Below are 12399 nucleotides of genomic sequence, written 5' to 3' on the forward strand. Positions count from 1 at the left end.
TAACTGTCCAATGACATAGCTAATGGTATGTTGTATAGTCTGGGAGACAGTACAGAAACTGTCCAATGACATAGCTAATGGTATGTTGTATAGTCTGGGAGACAGTACAGAAACTGTCCAATGACATAGCTAATGGTATGTTGTATAGTCTGGGAGACAGTACAGATAACTGTCCAATGACATAGCTAATGGTATGTTGTATAGTCTGGGAGACAGTAAAGTAACTGTCAATGACATAGCTAATGGTATGTTGTATAGTCTGGGAGACAGTACAGAAACTGACCAATGACATAGCTAATGGTATGTTGTATAGTCTGGGAGAGTACAGTACAGAAACTGTCCAATGACATAGCATAATGGTATGTTGTATAGTCTGGGAGACAGTACAGAAACTGTCCAATGACATAGCTAATGGTATGTTGTATAGTCTGGGAGACAGTAAAGTAACTGACAATGATATATAATGGATGTTGTATATGGGAGACAGTAAAGCTAATGACATAGTAATGGTATGTTGTATAGTCTGGGAGACAGTAAAGAAACTGTCCAATGACATAGCTAATGGTATGTTGTATAGTCTGGGAGACAGTAAAGAAACTGTCCAATGACATAGCTAATGGTATGTTGTATAGTCTGGGAGACAGTAAAGTAACTGTCCAATGACATAGCTAATGGTATGTTGTATAGTCTGGGAGACAGTAAAGAAACTGTCCAATGACATAGCTAATGGTATGTTGTATCATTTATAGTCTGGGAGACAGTACAGAAAACTGTCCAATGACATAGCTAATGGTATGTTGTATAGTCTGGGAGACAGTAAAGTAAACTGTCCAATGACATAGCTAATGGTATGTTGTATAGTCTGGGAGACAGTAAAGAGTAACTGTCCAATGACATAGCTAATGGTATGTTGTATAGTCTGGGAGACAGTACAGAAACTGTCCAATGACATAGCTAATGGTATGTTGTATAGTCTGGGAGACATACAGTATGTTGTATAGTAACTGAAACCAATGACATAGCTAATGGTAAGTTGTATAGTCTGGGAGACAGTAAAGTAACTGACTCAATGACATAGCTAATGGTATGTTGTATAGTCTGGGAGACAGTACAGAAACTGTCCAATGACATAGCTAATGGTAAGTTGTATAGTCTGGGAGACAGTCAAGAAACTGTCCAATGACATAGCTAATGGTAAGTTGTATAGTCTGGGAGACAGTAAAGTAACTGTCCAATGACATAGCTAATGGTAAGTTGTATAGTCTGGGAGACAGTAAAGTAACTGTCCAATGACATAGCTAATGGTAAGTTGTATAGTCTGGGAGACAGTAAAGTAACTGTCCAATGACATAGCTAATGGTAAGTTGTATAGTCTGGGAGACAGTCAAGTAACTGTCCAATGACATAGCTAATGGTAAGTTGTATAGTCTGGGAGACAGTCAAGTAACTGTCCAATGACATAGCTAATGGTATGGAGAACAGTCAGGGTTCCTAGATTAATATTAGTTTACATGTAATAGGGCTGGAAGGTTTAAATCTTCACCATTGAGGTATCAGATGTAATTCTTTATTATTTGCCTACTGGTATTTAATCACATTTTGAACTTTTTTGTCCATTGTGTTTTTTTGTACTTTTTACATTGTTTTGTACATTTTATATACCTTAGGAAATATTTATGCACAAAACTTTTCCATAACCTTGATAGATAATAGCTTAATTATTCTGTTGTGTAATAGGATACTATTAATAGAATCAAATCTTTTAAATCAGGTGTCTGATGGGTGACAATGTAATTTCATAGTCTGTATACCCTCGTTAAAAGTCTAGGTGTAGCTAGGTCATTTATGTTGTGTTAAAAGTAGGAGAATCAGATAACTACCAGATATATAACGCTATGAAAACACCATAAACAAGGGTCAGCCCTGAAAATCCAAGAAATTATGAAAAGGATTGTCGTTCAACAAAATACATATAAACCCAAGTGATAAAGTAAAGCTTTGAATATCGCGAAGCTAACTTTAATATCCTAGTGGTCTGTATACACATGTCAAATTGTATTGAGATTTGTCATTTGGGTGGGACTTCAAGATATGGTCTCTTTATGCAGGTTGTTGTTATACACAGGTGGTTATAGAGAGATGGTTGTTATACAGAGGTGGTTGTTATACAGAGATGGTTGTTATACAGAGGTGGTAGTTATTACAGTAGTGGTTGTTTATGCAGAGGTGGTGGTTATACAGATTTGGTTGTTTTTCAGAGATGGTTTGTTAGTATACACCACGTTGTTATACAGAGGTGGTTGTTATACAGAGGTGGTTATACAGAGATGGTTGTTATACAGATGGTTGTTAATACAGAGGTGGTTGTTATACAGAGATGGTTGTTATACAGAGGTGGTTGTTATACACAGGTGGTTATACAGAGGTGGTTGTTATACAGAGGTGGTTGTTATACAGAGGTGGTTGTTATACAGAGGTGGTTGTTATACAGAGGTGGTTGTTATACACAGGTGGTTGTTATACAGAGGTGGTTGTTATACAGAGGTGGTTGTTATACAGAGATGGTTGTTATACAGAGGTGGTTGTTATACAGAGGTGGTTGTTATACAGAGGTGGTCTGTTATACAGAGGTGGTTGTTATACCAGAGGTGGTTGTTATACAGAGGTGTGGTTTAATGTTATACAGAGGTGGTTGTTATACAGAGGTGGTTGTTATACACAGGTGGTTGTTATACAGAGGTGGTTGTTATACACAGGTGGTTGTTATACAGAGGTGGTTGTTATACAGAGGTGGTTGTTATACACAGGTGGTTATACAGAGGTGGTCGTTATACAGAGGTGGTTGTTATACAGAGGTGGTTGTTATACAGAGGTGGTTATACAGAGGTGGTTGTTATACAGAGGTGGTTGTTATACAGACATGGTGGTTATACAGAGGTGGTTGTTATACAGAGGTGGTTGTTATACACAGGTGGTTGTTATACAGAGGTGGTTGTTATACACAGGTGGTTATACAGAGATGGTTGTTATACAGAGGTGGTTGTTATACAGAGGTGGTTGTTATACAGAGGTGGTGGTTATACAGAGGTGGTTGTTATACAGAGGTGGTGGTTATACAGAGGTGGTTGTTATACAGAGGTGGTTGTTATACAGAGGTGGTGGTTATACAGAGATGGTTGTTATACAGAGATGGTTGTTATACACTGGTGGTTATACAGAGATGGTTGTTATACACTGGTGGTTATACAGAGATGGTTGTTATACAGAGGTGGTTGTTATACAGAGGTGGTTGTTATACAGAGGTGGTTATACAGAGGTGGTTGTTATACAGAGGTGGTTGTTATACAGAGGTGGTTGTTATACAGAGATGGTTGTTATACAGAGGTGGTTGTTATACAGAGGTGGTTGTTATACAGAGGTGGTTGTTATACAGAGGTGGTTGTTATACAGAGGTGGTTGTTATACAGAGGTGGTTGTTATACAGAGGTGGTTGTTATACACAGGTGGTTGTTATACACAGGTGGTTGTTATACAGAGGTGGTTGTTATACAGAGGTGGTTGTTATACAGAGGTGGTTGTTATACAGAGGTGGTTGTTATACACAGGTGGTGGTGGTTATACAGAGGTGGTCGTTATACAGAGGTGGTTGTTATACAGAGGTGGTTGTTATACAGAGGTGGTTGTTATACACAGGTGGTTATACAGAGGTGGTGGTTATACAGAGGCGGTTGTTATACACATGTGGTTATACAGAGATGGTTGTTATAACAACAGGTAGGTTATACAGAGATGGTCAATTATACAGAAGTTGGTTGTTATATACAGAGGTGGTTGTTATACACAGGTGGTTATACAGAGGTTGTTGTTATACACAGGTGGTTATCAGAGATGGTCGTTATACAGAGGTGGTTGTTATACAGAGATGGTTGTTACACGAGGTGGTTGAGTTGTTATACACAGGTGGTTATACAGAGATGGTTGTTTTAAAGAGTGATGGTCATTATACAGAGGTGGTTGTTATACAGAAGGTGGTTGTTATACACAGGTGGTTGTTATTACACAGGTTGTTATACAGAGGGTGGTTGTTATACAGAGGTGGATTCTTACAGAATATGGTCGTTATACAGAGGTGGTGTGTATATACAGAGTGGTTGTTATACAGAGGTGGTCGTTATACAGAGGTGGTTGTTATACAGAGGTGTGGATGTTAGGCAGAGTTGGTCGTTATACAGAGGTGTACATTGTTTATCAAGTTGGGGTTGTTAACAGAGATGGTTGAATTATATACAGAGCGTGGTTGGCTTGCTAGTTCTTCTGATGCTTGCTGTTATAAATTGCAATTGTTGTTGATATCTTTGGTTGTTCTACACAGTTGGTTGTATTACACAGATGTTGAATATGTTGAGAGGTGGTGTTATCCCCGGTTGTTTAATTGACTTGTGGATTCATTGGTTGTTATCCCCAGTTGGTTATATTGACTTGTGGTTGTTATGTACCCAGGTGGTTAAACACAGACTTGTTGTGTATACTTGTGTTTGTTATTAGTTGTTTTAAATGACTTGTTTATTCTTGTGTTGTTCCCCAGTTGTTTATTTGTTTTGTTTAATTGGCTTGTTGATTCTGATGAGTTGGCTGTTAATTGTTTAGTTTATTGACATTATTCATTCTTGTGTTGTCCCCAGTTGTTTACAAAGGTGGTTGTTGATTCTTGTGTTTTCCTTATTAGTTTTAATTGACATTTTCATTCTTGTGTTGTACCACAGTTGTTTAATTGGCTTGTTTAATTGGCTTGTTATTACAGAGATTGTTAGTTGTTTAATTGAGCTTGTTGATTTTGTGTTGTCCCAGTTGTTTGTTGTACTACGTGATTCTTGTGTTACACTTAGTTGTTTAATTGACTTGAACGTTATTCTTGTGGTTGTCCCCAGTTGTTTAATACACAGGACTTGTGTTATACGTTGTGTTGTATACAGTTGTTTATTGACTTGTTGATTCTTAGTGTTACCAGTTGTTTAATTGACATGTTGATTGTTGTGTTATCCCCAGGTGTTTAATTGACTTGTTGATTGTTGTGTTTAATACATGGTGGTTTAATTGGTTGTTGATTCTTGTGTTTTTCCCCAGTTGTTTAATTGACTTGTTGATTCTTGTGTTGTCCCCAGTTGTTTAATTGACTTGTTGATTCTTGTGTTGTACCCAGTTTGTTTAATTGACAGTTGTTGATTCTTGTGTTGTTCCCAGTTTGTTTATGCATTGACTTGTTGATTCTTGTGTTTTTCCCCAGTTGTTTAATTTGTGGTTTCTAGGTATTTTCCCACTTGGTTTAATTGGCTTGTTGATTCTTGTGTTTCCCCAGTTGTTTAATTGACTTGTTGATCTTGTGTGTGTTGTCCCAGTTGTTTAATTGACTTGTTGATTCTTGTGTTGTCCTTCCTAGCTAGTTTGTTTAATTGACTTGTTGATTCTTGTGTTGTCCCCAGTTGTTTAATTGACTTGTTGATTCTTTGTGTTGTCCTCAGTTGTTTAATTGACTTGGTTGATTCTTGTGTTGTCCCCAGTTGTTTAATTGACTTGTTGATTCTTGTGTTGTCCCCAGTTGTTTAATTGACTTGTTGATTCTTGTGTTGTCCTTAGTTGTTTAATTGACTTGTTGATTCTTGTGTTGTCCCCAGTTGTTTAATTGACTTGTTGATTCTTGTGTTGTACTTAGTTGTTTAATTGACTTGTTGATTCTTGTGTTGTCCCCAGTTGTTTAATTGACTTGTTGATTCTTGTGTTGTCCCCAGTTGTTTAATTGACTTGTTGATTCTTGTGTTGTCCCCAGTTGTTTAATTGACTTGTTGATTCTTGTGTTGTCCCCAGTTGTTTAATTGACTTGTTGATTCTTGTGTTGTCCCCAGTTGTTTAATTGACTTGTTGAAATTGTGTGTTTGTACTTAGTTGTATAATTGACTTCATTGATTTCTTGTGTTGTCCCCTGTTGTTTAATTGGCTTGTTGATTCTTGTGTTTTCCCCAGTTGTTTAATTGACTTGTTGATTCTTGTGTTGTCCCCAGTTGTTTAATTGACTTGTTGATTCTTGTGTTTTCCCCAGTTGTTTAATTGACTTGTTGATTCTTGTGTTTTCCCCAGTTGTTTAATTGACTTGTTGATTCTTGTTGTTGTCCCCAGTTGTTTAATTGACTTGTGGATTCTTGTGTTGTCCCCAGTTGTTTAATTGACTTGTTGATTCTTGTGTTTTCCCCAGTTGTTTAATTGACTTGTTGATTCTTGTGTTTTCCCCAGTTGTTTAATTGACTTGTTGATTCTTGTGTTTTCCCAGTTGTTTAATTGACTTGTTGATTCTTGTGTTGTCCCCAGTTGTTTAATTGACTTGTTGATTCTTGTGTTGTCCTTAGTTGTTTAATTGACTTGTTGATTCTTGTGTTGTCCCCAGTTGTTTAATTGACTTGTTGATTCTTGTGTTGTCCTTAGTTGTTTAATTGACTTGTTGATTCTTGTGTTGTCCCCAGTTGTTTAATTGACTTGTTGATTCTTGTGTTTTCCCCAGTTGTTTAATTGACTTGTTGATTCTTGTGTTGTCCCCAGTTGTTTAATTGACTTGTTGATTCTTGTGTTGTCCCCAGTTGTTTAATTGACTTGTTGATTCTTGTGTTGTCCTTAGTTGTTTAATTGACTTGTTGATTCTTGTGTTGTCCCCAGTTGTTTAATTGACTTGTTGATTCTTGTGTTGTCCTTAGTTGTTTAATTGACATTTTCATTCTGGTGTTGTCACCAGCTGTCTAATTAACTTGATGTTTCTTCTGCTCTCTCACCAGCTCTTTAATTAACTTGATGTTTCTTCTGTTCTCTCACCAGCTGTTTAATTAACTTGATGTTTCTTCTGTTCTCTCACCAGCTGTTTAATTAACTTGATGTTTCTTCTGTTCTCTCACCAGCTGTGAAGCGGGATGGAGTCTGGAAGAAGTGGAGCTATCAGGAATATTATGATGATGTCCGCATGGCAGCCAAAGCTTTTATTAAGGTTTGTTGGCCACAATTATGTCTTTATGATTAAAACAGCATACTGGGTTACACGTTTTGAAATGTGTCCATAGAAAATAAAGCAGTCAATCACAGTGTCCCTGTATGCTGGATTAGTTTCCACTTGGTATTGATAAAAAATTATTGCTTAGCATAGAAAGATTGATTATTATAATTAACAAAGTCTTTATTAAATCTTTATTTGTTCAGCATCAAAATTTGTTTTAATTGGAGAATAATATCACATTTTCTTTTTTCCAGCTTGGTTTAGAGCCGTATCATGCTGTCAGCATTTTAGGATTTAATTCGCCTGAGTGGGCAATGGCAGACCTGGGTGCTATATTTGCTGGGTAAGTGTAGGTAAAACACATGAAAGGTTTTTAAGGTATTGAGTACAAAGTCTACCAGTTATCTAATGTTGAAATCTTTATTGGATAATTACAAAATCATTTAATATTCTAAAGCGTGATGCATGTCAAGGCCGGGTTTTCCAGCATTTTATAATCTAGAATATCACTCATATCCTCACAAAAAAGTTTAGTATTGAAAAAAAATTAAGAATCACCTAACATCTATCCCACTATTTGTGTACTTTATAGCAGTAAAACTTCCATATTTCTGAGAATTAATTGCAATTATACCTGGGGAGACACCAAATTTGTGATCCATAATGTTGACCAGAGAGACACTCATTTTGAGATCCATAATGTTGACCAGGGAGACACTCATTTTGAGATCCATAATGTTGACCAGGGAGACACTCATTTTGAGATCCATAATGTTGACCAGGGAGACACTCATTTTGAGATCCATAATGTTGACCAGGGAGACATCCATTTTGAGATCCATAATGTTGACCAGGGAGACACTCATTTTGAGATCCATAATGTTGACCAGGGAGACACTCATTTTGAGATCCATAATGTTGACCAGGGAGACACTTATTTTGAGATCCATAATGTTGACCAGGGAGACACTCATTTTGAGATCCATAATGTTGACCAGAGAGACACTCATTTTGAGATCCATAATGTTGACCACAGGAGACACTCATTTTGAGATCCATAATGTTGACCAGGGAGACACTCATTTTGAGATCCATAATGTTGACCAGGGAGACACTCATTTTGAGATCCATAATGTTGACCAGGGAGACACTCATTTTGAGATCCATAATGTTGACCAGGAGACACTCATTTTGAGATCCATAATGTTGACCAGGGAGACACTCATTTTGAGATCCATAATGTTGACCAGGGAGACACTCATTTTGAGATCCATTAATGTTGACCAGGGAGACACTCATTTTGAGATCCATAATGTTGACCAGGGAGACACTCATTTTGAGATCCATAATGTTGACCAGGGAGACACTCATTTTGAGATCCATAATGTTGACCAGGGAGACACTCATTTTGAGATCCATAATGTTGACCAGGAGACACTCCACTCATTTTGAGATCCATAATGTTGACCAGGGAGACACTCATTTTGAGATCCATAATGTTGACCAGGGAGACACTCATTTTGAGATCCATAATGTTGACCAGGGAGACACTCATTTTGAGATCCATAATGTTGACCAGGGAGACACTCATTTTGAGATCCATAATGTTGACCAGGGAGACACTCATTTTGAGATCCATAATGTTGACCAGGGAGACACTCATTTTGAGATCCATAATGTTGACCAGGGAGACACTCATTTTGAGATCCATAATGTTGACCAGAGAGACACTCATTTTGAGATCCATAATGTTGACCAGAGAGACACTCATTTTGAGATCCATAATGTTGACCAGAGAGACACTCATTTTGAGATCCATAATGTTGACCAGGGAGACACTCATTTTGAGATCCATAATGTTGACCAGGGAGACACTCATTTTGAGATCCATAATGTTGACCAGGGAGACACTCATTTTGAGATCCATAATGTTGACCAGGGAGACACTCATTTTGAGATCCATAATGTTGACCAGGGAGACACTCATTTTGAGATCCATAATGTTGACCAGGGAGACACTAATTTTGATCCCATGAGATCCATTATGTTGACCAGGGAGACACTCATTTTGAGATCCATAATGTTGACCAGGGAGACACTCATTTTGAGATCCATAATGTTGACCAGAGAGACACTCATTTTGAGATCCATAATGTTGACCAGGAGAGACACTCATTTTGAGATCCATAAATGTTGACCAGGGAGACACTCATTTTGAGATTAATGTTGACCAGGGAGACACTCATTTTGATGATCCCATAATGTTGCGTTTGTAGAGACATGGTTTTTATGATTCATTGAATTCAACCTTAAACGTATTGAAACAGGTACCACTCATTTATAGGGAATACATTCCTGAAAAACTAAGTGAAAATTAAGACACTCATATAACAGTGATTTGCTCCTTGTTTAACGTGCCTAGCTACACTCGTTTTGGGTCCCATGACCACTAAAATCCCATCACCGCAAGCCTGTTATTTAACAGTGATTTACTCCTTGTTTCAGTGGCCTAGCTACGGGGGTTACACACTTAAACATTGCCCAAGCCTGTATATAACAGTGATTTACTCCATGTTTTAGTGGTCTGGCATTGTACACCACCTTCACACCCCAAGCCTGTTATATAACAGTGATTTACTCCTTTTTACTAACGGGGTGTTAACAATTAGACAATATAACAGTGATTTACTCCTTGTTTAGTTCTAGCTACGGGGGTACACCACCTAGCTGTTATATAACAGTGATTTACTCCTTGTTTTAGTGGTCTAGCTACGGGGTGTACACCACCTACACACCCCAAGCCTGTTATATAACAGTGATTTACTCCTTGTTTTAGTGGTCTAGCTACGGGGGTGTACACCACCTACACACCCCAAGCTGTTATATAACAGTGATTTACTCCTTGTTTTAGTGGTCTAGCTACGGGGGTGTACACCACCTACACACCCCAAGCCTGTTATATAACAGTGATTTACTCCTTGTTTTAGTGGTCTAGCTACGGGGGTGTACACCACCTACACACCCCAAGCCTGTTATATAACAGTGATTTACTCCTTGTTTTAGTGGTCTAGCTACGGGGTGTACACCACCTACACACCCCAAGCCTGTTATATAACAGTGATTTACTCCTTGTTTTAGTGGTCTAGCTACGGGGGTGTACACCACTACACACCCCAAGCCTGTTATATAACAGTGATTTACTCCTTGTTTTAGTGGTCTAGCTACGGGGGTGTACACCACCTACTTGTTTAGTGGCTAGCACACCCCAAGCCTGTTATATAACAGTGATTTACTCCTTGTTTTAGTGGTCTAGCTACGGGGGTGTACACCACCTACACACCCCAAGCCTGTTATATAACAGTGATTTACTCCTTGTTTTAGTGGTCTAGCTACGGGGGTGTACACCACCTACACACCCCAAGCCTGTTATATAACAGTGATTTACTCCTTGTTTTAGTGGTCTAGCTACGGGGGTGTACACCACTACACACCCCAAGCCTGTTATATAACAGTGATTTACTCCTTGTTTTAGTGGTCTAGCTACGGGGGTGTACACCACCTACACACCCCAAGCCTGTTATATAACAGTGATTTACTCCTTGTTTTAGTGGTCTAGCTACGGGGGTGTACACCACCTACACACCCCAAGCCTGTTATATAACAGTGATTTACTCCTTGTTTTAGTGGTCTAGCTACGGGGGTGTACACCACTAACACACCCCAAGCCTGTTATATAACAGTGATTTACTCCTTGTTTTAGTGGTCTAGCTACGGGGGTGTACACCACTAACACACCCCAAGCCTGTTATATAACAGTGATTTACTCCTTGTTTTAGTGGTCTAGCTACGGGGGTGTACACCACCTACACACCCCAAGCCTGTTATATAACAGTGATTTACTCCTTGTTTTAGTGGTCTAGCTACGGGGGTGTACACACGGGGGTGTACACCACTAACACACCCCAAGCCTGTTATATAACAGTGATTTACTCCTTGTTTTAGTGGTCTAGCTACGGGGGTGTACACCACCTACACACCCCAAGCCTGTTATATAACAGTGATTTACTCCTTGTTTTAGTGGTCTAGCTACGGGGGTGTACACCACTAACACACCCCAAGCCTGTTATATAACAGTGATTTACTCCTTGTTTTAGTGGTCTAGCTACGGGGGTGTACACCACCTACACACCCCAAGCCTGTTATATAACAGTGATTTACTCCTTGTTTTAGTGGTCTAGCTACGGGGGTGTACACCACTAACACACCCCAAGCCTGTTATATAACAGTGATTTACTCCTTGTTTTAGTGGTCTAGCTACGGGGGTGTACACCACCTACACACCCCAAGCCTGTTATATAACAGTGATTTACTCCTTGTTTTAGTGGTCTAGCTACGGGGGTGTACACCACCTACACACCCCAAGCCTGTTATATAACAGTGATTTACTCCTTGTTTTAGTGGTCTAGCTACGGGGATGTACACCACCTACACACCCCAAGCCTGTTATATAACAGTGATTTACTCCTTGTTTTAGTGGTCTAGCTACGGGGGTGTACACCACTAACACACCCCAAGCCTGTTATATAACAGTGATTTACTCCTTGTTTTAGTGGTCTAGCTACGGGGGTGTACACCACCTACACACCCCAAGCCTGTTATATAACAGTGATTTACTCCTTGTTTTAGTGGTCTAGCTACGGGGGTGTACACCACTAACACACCCCAAGCCTGTTATATAACAGTGATTTACTCCTTGTTTTAGTGGTCTAGCTACGGGGGTGTACACCACCTACACACCCCAAGCCTGTTATATAACAGTGATTTACTCCTTGTTTTAGTGGTCTAGCTACGGGGGTGTACACCACTAACACACCCCAAGCCTGTTATATAACAGTGATTTACTCCTTGTTTTAGTGGTCTAGCTACGGGGGTGTACACCACCTACACACCCCAAGCCTGTTATATAACAGTGATTTACTCCTTGTTTTAGTGGTCTAGCTACGGGGGTGTACACCACTAACACACCCCAAGCCTGTTATATAACAGTGATTTACTCCTTGTTTTAGTGGTCTGGCTACAGGGGTGTACACCACCTACACAGCCCAAGCCTGTTATATAACAGTGATTTACTCCTTGTTTTAGTGGTCTAGCTACGGGGATGTACACCACTAACACACCCCAAGCCTGTTATATAACAGTGATTTACTCCTTGTTTTAGTGGTCTAGCTACAGGGGTGTACACCACTAACACACCCCAAGCCTGTTATATAACAGTGATTTACTCCTTGTTTTAGTGGTCTAGCTACGGGGGTGTACACCACTACACACCCCAAGCCTGTTATATAACAGTGATTTACTCCTTGTTTTAG

At 39.2% G+C, this 12399-nt stretch overlaps 1 pseudogene; it reads left to right on the forward strand.

The window, feature by feature from the left end:
• The window catches only part of LOC138332948 (long-chain-fatty-acid--CoA ligase ACSBG2-like), a 59769-nt pseudogene that overhangs the window by 33866 nt on the left and 13504 nt on the right, over positions 1-12399 (forward strand).

The sequence above is a fragment of the Argopecten irradians genome, chromosome 10 (assembly GCF_041381155.1).
Source record: "Argopecten irradians isolate NY chromosome 10, Ai_NY, whole genome shotgun sequence".
Classification (NCBI taxonomy): domain Eukaryota; kingdom Metazoa; phylum Mollusca; class Bivalvia; order Pectinida; family Pectinidae; genus Argopecten; species Argopecten irradians.